We start from the raw sequence: 13345 nt of genomic DNA on the forward strand, positions 1-13345 counted from the left end.
TTATTTTTTGTTTTTTCAAACAATTCTTTTTTTCCGAGACGAATAACAATAAGTTCTGCATTTTACATTTACACAAACACTCGTTCAGCGCAAATTTTACGAATGGTTCTACAAACAATTAACAACAAAAACAAGATTACAAACATTCATGCAGAGTTTTGCAAATAGTTTTATGACAAAAAAATTTAAAAAATTTAAGTTTCTTTTCCTTAAGAATCGTCCTATGAAAACTTTGATCAAAATCTTGCACATAGTTTTAAACTATTTAAATTAATAGCTTGACGTCTGAGAAGTGTTTTACAAGCAATTTACAAATTGGGTACCAAACAATTCATTGTAGCTATTCAAAACGTTGGACAAACTTCACAACACAAAAATTTGCAATTTATGAACAATATTACACAATTTTGCCCCTAGACCTAGGAACTGTGAGGTAGGAGTTTTTATTGTTTGAATTGCAGTTCATTTCACGGTAATCCAAATTCTGTTCAGAGGAATATGATGAAAAACGAGTGTCTAATGGCCCCACGGAAAAAAGTATATTTTAAACTCAGTGTGTGTTTAATAGCATTAAGACTCGAATTTTAAAAAAAACTTATGTGTATTATTATAAAAAAACTAATGTAAACATTTTAAACAAACCTGGAATTGCCGATAAACGGCACAATCAATTGTAGTTCCCGTATAGTTAATGGTGTGCAGGTTTGACTTAACTGGTGGTGTCGGTTAACCCGCGTGATGCTTGTATATAGGGTACTTTCTCTGGAACTTGGCCAAGCGGACATGATCAGGGAAAGATGTAGAGAATTGAAGCCATAGAGGGCCGCCTGGACAAAAAAACAGTTACACAGCCCCTACGTATGATTCCCGTAACCATACCCTGACCCACGCCTGCAGACACACGAGCGTTAGCAGGCTCGGAACTTAGGGAATCAAACCGTGCATCTATAACTTCATAAAACTCCAAGAAAAAAGCAAAACCTACCCTGGTGATCCGGCGATCAGCTGTGACGGAAACTCAGGGCGCTCAACAGCAGGAGGAACGTGAAAAAGTTGGACATAGACATAGGCGGGCAACGGCTTCAAGCTGCCCCACTATCATTCCGCTGAGTGGACTGGCAGCAATGCAATTGGACATTTCATTAGTAGACTGTATAATTCAATCTGTTTTAATAATTCCCTGTAATAGGCCAACCAGTTCAACCCATTTTAACAATGCACCCAAGACCAGTTCCTACATTATGTATTTTTTTTTTATATTCTGTTTTACATTATTCTCACTGTCTTGTCTTTATCAGGTTTTATAGGTCCTTTGGACTTACCACGGCTCCGATCCAGAAACCCGCTACCAGGCGAGCTGCCGAATCTGAAAAGACACAATCCCAGCAAAATTGTGTCGATGTTCCCGATGGACCGCATTAGTAACTTAATACAACCGTCTGTAGACAGAAAAAATAAACAAAAAGAAAAAAAAAAAGTCACATAACTTCATTCCACAAGATAAAAATAAGGATTTAATAGTATGTAATAGACAGAAAACAAAAATACTGACAGGGTGCAACCATAGGACAATCAATCCTAGAACAGCAATGAAAGCCTGCAACACTTTCAGGGTGAAAATCCCATTATCTGGATGAGAGGATAAAACAATAAAACGAATTTTGATAAACAGACTTGCCTCAGTAAACACAGTTAATTAAAAGAAAGTAGATATTAACCACAGAGATAGACGAAATCCCTCCTTGCCCTACCTGTTGCGATAGAGGAAGAAGCTGGAGTATTGCCCACTTCAGGGATATGACAGGAAAAACTGTTAAAAAGGACGAACGTCGAGTCCTGGCCACCCTTCCTCAAAGACTGTACGAAAAAGAGATTGATGCTCAAAACCCAAACTGTGTGGGAAAGTCTTTTTTTTAAACACTCTTCAGATTTAAGAATAGTTCTTTTGTTCTATATTTTAAATTTTATAAATTTTTTTTAAGGTAATGGGAATTTTGGACATTTAAATTAATTATTAGTTATTTTAGCCCAACCTTTTAAGATTTTAATTTAACCCTTAAAACTTTTTTAAAATTTTAAAAATCAGGGGTAAAGCTAATCTTTAAAATACTTTTGTATTAAAATGGGTTTTATTTTTTTGGTGTTTTAAATGTTTTTAAAAATTGCTAGTTTTTAATACCATCATTTGTTTTTTATTTTCAAAAATTAAAAAAAGAAAAAAAATTACATTGGTTTTTCACTCAGACACTTCTCTATTTGTAAAAAATTGCACACGACGTGTTGTACTAATGCAGTTTGAGATTAAAAAAACGATTTTATTTCGTAATAAAATAATAAAAAACATTTAAAAAAAAATAAACTTAAATAAAAAATTGTGTAAAATAAAACAATATAAAAATTAAAAGCAAAACTACAAAAAAATTTACAAAAAACTTAAAAAAAATTTTAACATAAAAAAAATATAGATTTAAAATTTAAAATTGAAAAAAGGGAAATAAAACTAATTTAAAATATTTAAATATACACAAAAATAAATAAAATTCAAATGAACTGTTTTTTAAGATTTTAAAAAATAATATCATGACAAAACTTCAGATTCCAACTTTTCAAACTTGAACATTAAAATTAAAACCCAAATTAGACAATGGAAAAAAAAGCGCACCACACCACCACATTTATTTTTTCGGCTGCCCATTTAATTTTTTTAATCGCGATCAAATTATAAAGCAACAATTACGTAACGTTCAAAGCGGCAGTTAAACTAAATCCATAAGCTATTTCGGGGTTTAAAAGCGTTTTTTTTTTTCTTTCTTAAAGGGTTTTTTTTTCCCATTATTTTTAAATTTTTGTTTTAGAATAAAAATTTTAATCCATTATATTTTTTCTTTTTTATAATTTAAAAAAAGAAACCAACCCATTATATTGCATTTGGGCTTACTATAGAAAACATTCAGTTTTCAGCTTTTTATTTTCATATAAAATCGGCACCCCAAAATGGTTTAACATCATTTAAGAAAAAGTGATATTTTTATTTAAAAATGCAATTTTCAATTTCAGGGGGAAAAATCCACAATTACATTTTTGGGCATAAAGGCGCCCAATATATATATAATTATATATATAAAAACGTTCTTTGGTCCTCAAATTGATTGGCGAGAGCTTTTTCCAGGAGTGCGATATTTATAATACTTTACAAAATACAGTAAGCTTTTAATATAGTGATACAATAATAACAATAATAATTTATAATAATATATAATACAATATTGCTTTTAGTTGAAGCAACTCAGCTTCCTTTGTAGTATATTAGTTCTAAAGTGATGTTTTCTAATATAACGGGGCTTGATCTCGGCAGTTAAAACTGTCAAACTGAGATTGAATCTGTGGCGGAAAGGAAGTGTTCTGCACAAAGAGCTGAAACAATATGGCTTTATATCGGCACAATGTAATTTCTGCGGCTGAATCACAGCGTCCCGATATACAGACATATCGCATGGCTATGGTGTGATATTGCTCATATATATATAATATATATATATAATATTTTAATATTATACCCACATACATACATAGAACTTATGGTTTTTTGGGGAAAACAAAAATCGGTAGCACTTTATTTTACAGTCCTGTTCCCATTGTACATATAGTACTTATTAGTAATTACAATAACTATGTAATAATGGGAAACTAACCTAAAACCTCCCCCTAAACCTAACCTACCCCATGTAGTTACCTTGTATTACCAGAACTTTCTTCGATAAATAACTGTAAGTACACTATAAGCACATGTAAGTACACGTACTGTTAAATAAAGTGCAACCCAAAAATCTTTATAAAAAACCTAAAAGTTATGGCACAAAACATGCTATATTTAAAGCAGTTTGAGACGCTTCGCATTCGTTTATGTGCTTTGAGCCCCATGTGTAAAAGTCAACCTTTAAATGGTCTTAAGTTGGCATGTGGTACTAACAATCAAAACCAAGAATACTGTTGTGGGAAACTACAGCAGACCTCAGAGGAACTCTTTAGAACCCACGTGTCAAACAGCCTTATATGTCTATATATACAAAAAACTCCATTATGGGACACCCCTGCTGTTGAGGGGAAATGGGCGTAACAAACGTTTCCCTACAGAAACCACACAGGATATGAGCAAAGTGTTATTTCCAGCCAACAATCACTTTACCAGTTACTATATCTGCAATGCAGTTAATGTCCATAATGATTATTTCCAAATAAAACTGGTTTTCGGTAGGGAAATGCTTTTATCTATTGGGAATTGATTGGACTGTGATTGTTTATATTACTGTACCGATCATTTTTAAAAAAGCTCGAAAAGGTCAAATCTACTCACAGCAAAGGGGTTGCTTGTTCCCATGAGATTGGGGCGCCCAGGAGGCCGGTCTCATCTTTTCCCGGAAACGATTCGGGCACGGCCACCAGGATAAAGCAGATGTCCAGCATAGCAATGGCAGAAGCCAGAACCACTACCAGACTGTCTCCATAGACCTGACTCAGATACGCGCCGATGGCTGGGCTTATCACCAGACTCGCCGCAAACGTGGCCGAGACCTTTCAGAGAAGGAACAGAGAGGTTAATACAAAACAAAGGGCAAAAAGAGATGGTGTTGTGTTGAGGGGTTATCCGTACCATGCGATAAGCCATACTGCGCTCATGTTCTTGGGTGATGTCGGCCACATAGGCAAATATAACCGAGAGAGGTAACGGCAAACACTCCAGTACAGAGATAATGGCAAAGTACCACCTGAAAAACAACAGGAACACTTTTAAATCTGTGCAAGCATGTGATTTAAGATGTGCATGTGTATTACGAAACAGAAACAAACCGATATATCGGTGAGATTGGATATTTGGGCTTTTTAAGATGATCTGTATTGGCTGTTACTAATATTACAATAAAATATGTATTGTTGTTGTTGTTGTTGTTTAATTAAAAAAACAAAAAACTTTTTCTTGAATTTTGACATTGGACACAGAAAATATTTGTGTACATCATATTTGCTTTTTCAATTAAGATAAAATAATTAAGATAATTAAAATAAATTATGATTAAATTAATATTTAATTAAATACTAAAATGACTGAAAATAGAACAAAATATACTAACAATGAAATAAAAAATAAATTAAAGATAAAGGGATTTTTTTAAATGACAAAAGCATGCAACTAAACTATTAAAATTTTGAAGCTGTAACTTGAAATTTGTTTATTATCTCCTCTTTTAAATTAGCATATAATAGAAAAAATAACCTAAAAATAAAAATACTAAAAGACTAAACATTATATTTAAAAAAAAGACAAATATATAATGTAACAATTAAATAAAATAACCCCCAAAAAATTTTTTATTTAAATATAAACTAATAAAAAAAATGACAAAAGCACATAACTAATCTACAAAAATTTTGAAAGTTAAAATATAAATATTTAAACGAATTCAAAACATTAATAAATATTATATCGGTATATAAATAATACTAAATTAACACTGTTAAAAAGATACATCATGATGAATATCATTCAGATATCCAAATCTAGTAAGCTTTTAAATATTAAATAAAAAATTTAATTTGAGATATAAAAAACAAAAAAATTTAAACGACATCAAAATTCTTTTTCTACATTTTCATTAAAATGAATCTAACAAAGTTTTTTGTGTCCAAGCACAAGAAAACAACAAAGATACCCTGGGAGATCTTCAATAAAGGAATTGGAGCACACGTGAAGAACAAAGGTGCCAGTAACAGAAACGACTTCCTTCCCCAACCGTCTGACAGAGCACCAATCAGAGGAGGCGCTTAGAACGACAGCAGACCCTGCGGACAAAGCACGCGCTTCTGAAACATGAACTAGACAGATTATCAGGATGTAAACCGAAGGATGTTAAAGACGATACCTTGACCCCCTGAATCAAGCCATTCATGAGAAACTTTCGTTAAGGTTTCATGAAGAGCCTGCAGACACACGAGACACAAAACAACATCAGTTATGACGCCAATGCAAGTTTGAAGCTTTCCTACACGATCATCCATCATATTACCCGAGCAACGCTATTTCCTAACACCTGTAACATGAAATAAACGTCACCTGATATGGTGAAAAATAACATCTCGATTTAAATACAAAAACAGCTTATCTCTCTGGGTTCAAAAACAACCCCAACTTACTCCCCTGGCAAAGTAGGTGCTACAAAGCAAACCCCAAGCGAAGAACTCCAGAAATATGACCATGACAGCATGATAAACGCTTGGGAGAAACTATAGCCTTGAGGCTGGAGAGAGAAGAACCAGAGATGCCAACCATGCAGGAGGAAACAAAACCAGTACTGGCGACACATCCTTTAGAGCTTCTCGGATGGGCTGATGACACAGATTAGACTGTTTGAGGCCTGATCTATCAAACCAGGCATCAGACGTTTTCAGGAGAGGAACTCGAGCACCAACCAGTGAAGCGATTCTGCATTACTTTGTGCTGCAGCCAAGATAAAATATATTCAAAGAGGATACAAAATTACAAAACACAGGAACTCTGGAAACTAGGTTTAAATTTAGACCTTACACAACCTACAATTTTAATAAAAACAAGTTTAGCAGGGACATTTTGATAAAAAACGGTCTGCTTCCTCGTAAGTGGAAGAAGCCAATCGTTTTCTTAGGCAACATGTGGGTGAGTTTAATGAAAATTCTAAAGCTAAAATGATCTGGGTAAACTCAATCTGGGACTGACCACATTCACATTGTGAGGGGCTCGCTTGAGTTTAAAGCATTTTTAAATCATTGATCTATTATGTGACATTTATTATCACTTCGCCTATTTGTAAAGAAATGGTCGCTTTTCAGGAAGCTGCCGTTATATTGTTAATTCAAAAACTATTTGTGGAATATGCTCAAACAATTAATCGCATCCAAAATAAAAAAGTTTTCGCTTAGATAATATATGAGCGTGCAAAATGTTTTTTATATCGTATATACAAACAAATACATATATATATATATATATATATAAATACAAACAAATGCATGTATATATTTAAGAATTTAAAATATGCTATGTTTATATATTAAAATATAATTACATATAATAATAAACAATATAAACATATGTATATAAATATTTTCAAAATATATACTGTATGTGTGTGCATTTATACATAATAAAACACATAGTAAACATACACATACAGTATGTAAAAACAAAAACTTTTATTTTGATGCGATTAATTGTTGCCCAGCAAGCTAAAGATTGCTTTCAGTAATTGGAAAAGAGATAAAAATAAAATCAAATATGAAATGTTAGATGGAAACTCAATGGAAAGATTACAATTAAATAAAAATAAGTGGAAGTAAAAAACGTGTAAAACTGAGGAAAAATTATACATATATAATCTAATATATTTATATATATAGAGAAGAGAGAGAGAGAGGAGTTAAGAGAGAGAGAGATGGCGGAGAGAGCGAGAGATCAATAGATAGATAGATAGATCGATATGATAGATATGATAGAAAAAATACAATAAAAATGACAAAAGCACATACAAAAATTACTACACCGTTGAATACCGCCGAAAAGCTGTGAGCGAGACAGTATTTACTTGGGAAAGACGATGAAGGCTAAGCGTTGAAGACAAAACTTACTAAACGTAATAAGTGAAAATAAATACAGAAGCGTACGGCCGAGAATGAAATATGAAAAATAACATGGCAAAGCTACTTATTGTTACTGTTCTAACAATAGAAAAAAATTAATAGAAATATAATAATAAGACAGATAAGACAAAAAAATCATAAGATGTTAATGTCAGTAGTAACGTTAGACTGACCGGGTTATCAAACCTAACAGACTGTTAAAAGCATTTCAGGCAATCTATTAACAAAATAATAAACTTTGATAAAAGGACACGATCAATAAATGCTACTAACCTCACAACACCCCCCTGAATGACACCTCCCTTACGACGAACTAAAGCTTCCATCTACATGGCATATTTCAATTTCACCACATAATGAACTGAATTATTAAAATTTGAAAGCGTATGCAACAGCACGACCAGTACATTTTAATAAAGAAACTACTGGTATAAATCCGTTTCAACTAGGTATATACAAAACTACGGTTTAGGGACATTCAGTGGCACACTACATGTGTAATAAGATCCAAACAATTGTAAACTGTTACCTGGAATTTTATGAGTCGTTCCCGACAGCAAGTGATGTATATCTTCCCGTACAAAATCAAACACGGTGTGCAGAACCATCATAAACATCAGATCGATACCAACATGTATACTGAGAGATCATTCATGTGTCATTGATGGACGATCATAGCCTGTTTTTGTTTTTTTAAAAGGGCTAAAACGAGGTGTTTTTTTTAAAAGGCCCAGACTTTTTAACTTAAAAAAAAAAGTCAATAACAAACATAGATCCCTCTAGGAAAAATACAATGACCAATTAAAATCCATTAATGCAGCAAGTGTGTAATCTAGTACGCGTGTTAGGCCAAGAACTGTATCTTGTTTAGTCTCTTTTACCTAAGCAGTGTAAGGTGGACTAGGCAAGGACTATTTGACTAGTTTTATCATGAATTTTGGCTCCCCCTTGTTTGTGCGTGTGAGCCAAAAGACAATGTTTTCACTCAGGGTGGACAACACAAAGTTACACAATTCTTTGGTTTTCACTTTGAACGTAGTCCGTGATAGTTAAGTCTTGTTAATATTTTTAAAGGCATCTAGTTTTGTGGCATCAACGGCACCTGTGCATTAATAAATCAACGTCTTGATCTTCAATTTTATAGTGCGCTGTTAATTTGATTTAGTTGGCCCTTTTACAGGCAGTGAAAACGCTAATAGGTGTCAAGCTTGCATGCTCAGTTACTCCTCCAAACGCGTGACCCCTTCACAAAGCATTTTGCATTTCTTTCAGATATTAAGCTCACGAGTACTTATGTATATGGCCGATTTTTAAGATGGTAAACCTCCGTCGGCGGATGTGGTTTGTCGCGGGTTTGAATACAGAAGACAACTCACCGTTCCCCCATCCTTTGATGATGATTTACTCGCAGTGTAACAAACTGCGATTCACTCGCTTCTTCTTTTTCTGCGGTCATTATTATCAATCTTAGTTTTTTCGTCCCGCTAGGTTAGAAATTCGCGATTCGTTGAACGCAGGACGTGCATGTGTAAGGCCGTGGAGTGGGAGACAGAGGAGGAACAAGAAAGAGGGGGGAATTTTAGCAGTTTTTGGGGCTGTTTTCGGTTCCAGTCCGTTTCGAATGATGCTTAAGACATGCAGCCTATCTTCACACGAAGAGAGACTCATGGGTGTGCGTCATGACGTCCGGCAATAAGGCGATTCATATTGCCTGGCCACCTGACCACCACACAATGTACGCACACGTGGTCATACAACCCGGTTAACGATTATAATTTAAAAATGCTTTTTTGCTTTTTTACTGGTCACTATTGTAAAAAAAAAATAGTTTATTATATTTAATACACATTTTGTTTACTAGGCTTATTCTTCGTTAACCTCACCTTTTCTGTAGAAGGTTTTAGCTTATTGTGTGACTTTCTCTTTTTTATTATTAGTGTTTGGATTCTCTTGTGAATGTACTGAGGTACAAAGACCAATGATACAAATACTATTAAATATAAAAAACATGATGGTGCCCACCATAAAGGTGACAATTACATGCAATAGTTCAACCGAATTTATAGAGTCGTTGTGGTTATTTTATTAGAAGTTCACGGAAAATAGAGTATTGATGTCCACCTGTGTAGGTTAAAACGTTAGTTAACCACCCGGTACGCGACGTTAGTATTTAGCACTGCCGCGTTCCAATCGTCCCAGAGTGGGTTCTACACAAGCTCAAGATCTTTCACGTTTCACTCTGTGATAAGAAATTATACCTCTTAAATTAGTCACGATAATAACACTCTAAAAATTACAATTATAATAGTATTCTAGAATTTATACTAATCGTTATAGGTATATGGTTTCACAAACGTATAATCTCTTTATTGAAAAATTTACATTGTATTCAAAATTTCATAATTGCTAGTTAATCCTTTTAAAACAAACTGAGAAAGATCAAAACTACTGTATTATGAAACGGTAGGCTACACTGTCGATTTCAGAGTATGTACAAGAAACAAATTTAGTCCTCACACGTATTATCGGTACGTACCCGATCTCTGGACAGAACATTCATATTGAAGCCCACCATTGTTCTCATTTAGTCAAAAAAATCCATTAGTGTGTAGGATTCCATGTGTACTCCTCTGGACCCCAGTGCTTCTTAGTGTAAATGACCACCGGGTATTTGCACGTTATTTTGTGTTGCATGATGTTTGTTATATATTGTGCACGATATTCATATGATGTGTGATTTGAAAGCCGAGATGAAGTTGTAATTGTTCATATTTATTTATTCATTACACGGCCAAGCTATTCACTGTAAGGTGAAGTGCGCGTTTAGACGTTATGTTACGTTCCTGTTCTACTATTCCAACCAACAAACCACGTTGTTTGACAGACATTGAGTCCGTGCGAGAGGGCTGAAGCGTTTGAAACTTTAACTTCCAAATTTAGTTCACTTATAGAACCCTCCCTTACAATTGTTTGGTGGTACCTGATGTCTTCTAGTGGTGTATGTCCATTTCACTCAACAAACGCACGACCATAACTGTAATGAAACTTATTTGCATTGAACAAAAGTATGTTTCATGGCTCTGCAGTACCAGGATCCCTTAAGGTTGAAGAGTTTGGGATGTCAGAGGGTGCCTCTCACGTTCGCTAAAATACTATTCAGTTAGCGTGATATAATACTAAACAAAACAACAGACCACCCAGCACAGAAATACCACCACACGTAACATGTTCGTCATTGGAGAAGCTTTAAGCACATAAATAATTAAATATGTAATGAAACACATACATTCTTTAGAGTGTGGGAATGTAAATACCAGCACCATTAAAGTGAACATCTTTTCTTCTCTGCAGTTCTCAGGCATGTCTATTGTAAGGCAAGGAATCATTCTACTGCGAGTACAAGTCTGACAACTACTGATAATGAACAAATGCAATTTAACAGGCTTCAATACTGCAACTGTTTGTCTCTATTTTTGCACTTCTAAAACCATATGGTGAGTCATTTCCCATTTATCCTACACGTTCCAGCTTCCTAGCAGTAGTCTGTGCTATTGTGCAGCTGCTGGTGAGAACAGCACTCGGGGATGATTTCACGAGAGAGATGGGATAAGACAAGAACCCATTCAAACAAAAAAATGAGAAACACTGTTCTTCTTTGAGGGCCTTTGTTCTTGTAGGATTGATTGAATCTCCCGCACACCCAGTATGATTCGCGCTGGAGGGTGATGGCAGTCATGACAATGATTTTTGGTAATTACAATTGATGTCATGTTGGTTAGCACTAACCAGGACAATCCGTATTAGAAAACACCCTCCAAAGTTTTACCATGCAACCAATGGAAAGTTTAGTATAGGAAACAGCTCAAAGACCAGACAACATGGCACATGAGGGTACCGAACACGCCTCCTCAGAATGGAAAACCCTGTTATTGGAAAGGCAACTGTCAAGACTAGCAAACTATAGACAACTTGTATGTTATCAGGAACAAACCTGCCAGGTGCGGAAAAACAGTCTGGCACCACGATTCACAAGAACCCTGTCGTAGCACTGAAAAGCAACACCATGCCAGTTGTGTTATCAGGTACATCCCTACAGAAAGGAGAGGCCCATGGAAGCTGGAGTTCCAGGAAGACAGGGTTCAGGATGGAAAAACCATTGGCAGCAGCGTCTTACTAAGAACAACTCTCATCGAAACGGAAACGATGGCAACTACTGTGAAAAGGAAACATTCGTGCCCAGAGGCAAGAAATCCATGTAGACTGGAAAAACGCGTTAACAGAATCACTATCAGGGACTGGAACCCACTGTAAATGGGTTTCGTTTTTTTTTGACAGAAATCAACACTTAGGAAAAACCATGGCAAAACTTAAGTACTAGGAACATTTCTTCACGACGGAACGGAACCCACGTTGGTCAACCATGTTTTATGGGGAATGAGACCACATAAGATAAGTAAACCACGACACACTGCGGTTTTGTTTTTTTTTTTTTTTTCTTTTCTTTTACAGTTGAAACAATTACCACAGCCAAGAAAAACTATGGGAAACATGCGAGGTCAGAATATAACCGCAGAAAGGAAACCACGGACAACTAAGTTACAGTCAGATTGCTTCCAGACTGGAACCCATGGCAAACTGAGTTACAGGGACATTGTTGGCGCAACCTTTTTGGAAACAATGTTGCAAGCAGTGATATAAGAACCAACCTGCCTCAGAAAAAAAAACCCATGGCAATTATGCTACAGGAAAATCCGTCAGACCAGAAATTATGGAAAACCCCAGGCGTTACGGGAGAAAATTTCCAAGATCTGGAAAACCTGGAAACGCATGTGTTACAGGAAAATCCCTGGCAAACAGCAATAAAGAAACAGCTATCAGAAACTGGATAAACATGGCTAACTATGTACAGAAAACCAGAACCCTCTGTCCAGAACAGAAAACCATGGCAAAAAACCATACTCCGGCATTAGTGATCAGGACTGGAAAAAACCAGGCCTATTGTGTTGTTACAGGCACATTCAGCAGAATGGAAAACAAGGAAACCATCAGAACAGCCATTTAGAGAACAGCCAGCAGGCTGTGCTACCAAGTGGTTTTTAACATATGACTCCGGGTCAGGCCTATTTTAATCCGTGAATTATCAATTGTTCAAAAATGCATGGATAAAAGGAAATAGCGACCAATCAAGCAAAATAGGGCTTAGCTACTATTAGTAATTCTGCCGAAGTTTTGTTGTTTGATATATTGTATAATATTGCTAATCTCTTGATGGTTCACGCAGTGAAATACATAACGTGATAGTGCGTGTTGTATGTTGGATGGCGTGCTGATAGAGAGTTTCAGGTGTGGTGTTACGTGTCATGGACTGGTTTGCTTTATACAGCTAAACCGCCAGTCATGTTCATCAGTTTCTTGTCTAGCGTCGGTCTTGTCTCTCCACCCCCTTTCTTTCAATATTCAATTTTCCCCCGTTTTGTTGAACCGTTGCTCTCCTCTTCTGTAAGTCCCGCATTCGGCGCTTGCCACGAGGAAGTCCGAGGCAGCGTGCGGGACGGAAAACTCGCAGGTCGGTTTTGCCATGTAACTAGGCTGGTGTCGCGATCCTGGCAGCTTCCCACCCTACGGGTTGATAGTGGCAGGATGCATTCAGGTTCGTATTGAGAGTTGGGAGCCCCTT

General features: G+C 35.6%; 1 pseudogene; it reads right to left on the reverse strand.

Annotated features, from left to right (window-relative positions):
* Nucleotides 1–1345: 1345 nt before the first annotated feature.
* LOC122144833 lies at nucleotides 1346–13248 on the reverse strand (annotated as a pseudogene).
* Between the last annotated feature and the right edge of the window lie 97 nt (nucleotides 13249–13345).

The sequence above is a fragment of the Cyprinus carpio genome, unplaced genomic scaffold (genome assembly GCF_018340385.1).
Source record: "Cyprinus carpio isolate SPL01 unplaced genomic scaffold, ASM1834038v1 S000006773, whole genome shotgun sequence".
NCBI lineage: Eukaryota > Metazoa > Chordata > Actinopteri > Cypriniformes > Cyprinidae > Cyprinus > Cyprinus carpio.